The 3,507-nt window shown below is 58.7% G+C and overlaps 1 protein-coding gene across 3 annotated transcripts in view; it reads right to left on the reverse strand.

The window, feature by feature from the left end:
* The window catches only part of CMKLR1 (chemerin chemokine-like receptor 1), an 8,555-nt gene that overhangs the window by 3,774 nt on the left and 1,274 nt on the right, over positions 1-3,507 (reverse strand). Inside the window, exons 1-2 of one of the 3 annotated variants that reach the window (XM_021413053.1) lie at positions 3,149-3,481; positions 1,596-1,783 (exon numbers count right to left, since the gene is read on the reverse strand). The gene's annotated coding sequence lies outside the window, so the exon portion shown is untranslated. Of the gene's footprint in view, positions 1-546; positions 1,565-1,595; positions 1,784-3,148; positions 3,482-3,507 lie in introns of those variants that run through there. The other 2 variants (XM_021413054.1, XM_021413057.1) reach the window with 2 other exon arrangements.

Raw genomic sequence — 3,507 nt, forward strand, 5'->3', positions numbered from 1 at the left:
TGGGAACGGATGGGAACGGATGGGAACGGATGGGAACGGATGGGAACGGATGGGAACGGATGGGAACGGATGGGAAAAAATTGGAGAGTGTGGTGCCCAGCTTCGGTTCTCACTTATTTCAGCTGGCAGTTACCATGGCAATGACATCCCGGTGTGATGTCCCCAGTCCTGAGTGCGAGTCAGGCACTATCAAAATGCCCATAACAAGAGCTCAGACCTCATTGCTGCTAAATGCCCAGAGGAGCCTGCTGGGAACTGCACACCCGAGCCCTATTTTTAGGTTATGTGCATGCAGAAAAACCTTCCTGGCATCTCAGTAGGGCATCTTTGACCTCTCAAGATTGCCCCTCTTGGACCCATGGTGATGCCATGGGGGAGAACAGCTTGCGGGGAGCCCCACACTGCCGCCACCCCCCTGTACCTCCCATCTCTCAAACCTGGGCAGCTGCATATCCCCAGAAACAGCCCCTAAATCTGCAGCCCTGTTGGCAGAGGGAAGGGGGAAAAGCCTGTTCCTAGAGGGGAAACTGAGGCACAGAGCCCTACCTGCATCCACGGTGCTTGGGTGCCGGGACCGCTAGCGAGGCTGCGTCGCAAACAGGCAGATAAAAAAGGAATAACTGGAAAAGGCAGCCTTAAAAAGCCGGCTGTGCCCAGGGTGGGACAGAATAACAGCATGAGTCAGTGTTTTTCTGGGCAGCACTGCGCACGTTGGGTTGGGACGGGATGGTCCATGAAAGCAGTGCAGGGACACAGCAGTGTGGGGTCACAGCCTGCACATCCCACTCTGCCCAGAAATGGTGCTGGACCTCAAAACAAGATGCTCATCCCAGGGCTAAGCACAAGGAAAATCACCAGCCCCATGCCGCGCAGCACCCCTCGCTGGGCGTGGGACAAGGTCTGAGTGCTGCAATGAGGACTATGTGATGAGCATCCCTCGTGAGGATGTATCCCAATTCCCTGCACGTCGCAGGGAGCCTCTGCACGGCACGGTGCCAGCGAGCCAGCTGCACAGCACGGCTGGAAACACAACGACCCCATGGTGGGAGCTGTCCCCGCTGCACTGGGGTGCAACGCCGCAAACTGGCAGGATTTGCATCCCATCTGAGGGTGACACCTGGGGTGCTCTGTGCATCACCGTGGCTGCTTGGGGACAAAACCAGCGCATGGGACACCATGGGGAGGTTTGCATGGCACCTGCAGAGCCGCTCTCCGCAGCCAAGGGTTTCGAGTGTGCAAAGAGGAAGGAAACCAAGAGAAGGAAATGGATCTGTCCCTGCTGCTGCTGGACAGAGGGACGTGACCATGCTATGGTATGGGGGGACTTTGGGGTCAGACAAAAAAACTCCAAGAAAATGAGTGGTAGTGACCTATGGGGTCCCAGTGTGCAGCCCTGTAGCTCACCACCATCCGCAACCCAAACTCCAAACCCACTTTGTAATAACAAGGAGGAGAAAACCCTCAGCTGGCTGCATCCCCCTGGGGAAAGCAAAGAATTCCTGCCGGCTGCAGCCAACCCCTCCCTGCGCCTCAAATATCGCTCCGCTCCCGATCCAGGCGCAACCCCACGGGCATCAAACCCCAGAGGTGTTTACCTCTCAGCTGGATAGCTCCCTGTGCTTCCGTGCACGCAGAGAACCCACTGCTGTCACCCCGTTAGGATCGTGCTGGCTGCCACGGGGCTTGGTCACTTCTCCACCAGTGGCCGTGGCTATCGCTGAACTCTCTCATCCCGCAGAGGACATGCATGCGTTGCCGATGGGAGGATGAGCAAAACCTCAGCCTGTGGCACACACACACACACACACAAACAAATAAAACCAGACGTCGGCTTGGCCCATGCCTGGGAAGGAGGAAGCGATGTTGCGAGGCAGGATGTGGGCATGGGGACCCTGATCTCGAGGCTTTGCGCACAGAGGGGACAGGGCAGCTCCTTGTGCTGTGCACAGCCCATTGTGCTCATGCTCAGCCCCAAATCATTTGGGCAGAGCTCAGCATTCCATGCTGGTGTAGGGCCAGGCACGTGCTGTCCCCAGTGTTCCCAGGGTGCGTGGTGGAAGGGAACGCGTTCCTGCCTAGCTGCTCCCAGCTGTTGGTGCAGCTGCGACCCACGCACAAAAGTGTGGATGGATCCAGCAGCGCATCCCCGTCCTGGATCACATGGGGACACAAGTGGAGGTGGTGGTCACCGTGCTTGAAAAAACTGGGGGTTACCCAACCATCTCTGGGCTCCCCAATAGCATCACCAGCATGGGGGGCACATGGAGCCATCCAGAAATGGATGTGAAAGTGCAAAACCACCAGCACCACCATCACCCCCGCCGCGTGGCACCAGCAATGCCCAACAAGAAGTGACACCTCCAGGGACATGCAATGTCCTGTGCAGGTGGTGACATCAGTCCCACCCCCGGAGCTGTGAAAGAGGAATTGGCCCCAGCTGCGATCCCCGCTTTGCACAGTGCTGGGTTACAAAACTGCTATCCCGGGGCTGAATCAGGAGAAAACATGCTGATGCTCTCAGATTGGAGAAAGGAGAAGAGAAAAGAGTCCCCGGGAGGCTGCATGATTCCCCCCCCCTCCACCCCCCAGCACCCACACATGGGGATTTGCCAACGCGAGCAGCTCATGACCATCACATTGCTGCGCTGGGGCCAGGGGGGATCTGGGCATGGGGTGACAGCAGTGACACACAGCCCAGCAGAGCACAACTCCTTTGCCATCCCAATGCGTTTGGGCAGTGAGGTTCCCATAGCAGAAGCTCCCGAAAGTATTTTAAAGTGCCCAAAGTATATATTTTTAGAGTGAAACACAGTCCTGCTGCAGTGCGGGGGTTGCACAGCCTGGTGCTGCCCCACTCCCCATTGCTCTACCAAGGGGACCCATCCTAACCCCTCCCACAGCCAAACACCCCATTTCCCCCCAAATCCCCCTCTCTGGGGACTCCTCCAACACCACCCAGTGTCACACCTCAGTGGGACAGCAGTGTCATGAGCTGTGACCTCTGCCACCACCTCTGCCATGGGCAGTGGGGAGCAGCTCTGCAGGGGGTTCCTGGGAGTCAGCAGGGAGGTGGGCTCAGCACAGATGCTCCTCTCTTCCACCTCCATTCCCACTACCCAATACCTGGAGCTCTGCCCATTGCCAGTACCTGGAGCTCTGCCACTGCCCCCTCTGCTCTGGGATGAGGTGGGATGAAGGCAGCGAGGAAGAGGAGCTGAGCCCGGTGAGGATGCTGCAGGCAGTGGCGTAGGGCACAGGCGGCTTTTAAGGAGAAGGGGAGGGGGAAGGAGTGACAGCAGCATCCTCAGGGTGGTTTTGGCTCCGCGAGCAACAGCTGGGAGAGGGTGGGAAAGCTGGCGGGGATCCTGCGGTGCGTTGCTTCCCACGGGGCCGCCTTTCCTGGCCCCCAGCCGGGCCCTGTAGGGCTGGGGGGCGATGCTGGGCAACACCAGGGGGACACTACAGGGCCAGGTGGCTGCCAGCTGCCCCCAGCCCACCCTGCACCCC

This window comes from Numida meleagris, chromosome 14, assembly GCF_002078875.1.
Source record: "Numida meleagris isolate 19003 breed g44 Domestic line chromosome 14, NumMel1.0, whole genome shotgun sequence".
Lineage (NCBI taxonomy): Eukaryota > Metazoa > Chordata > Aves > Galliformes > Numididae > Numida > Numida meleagris.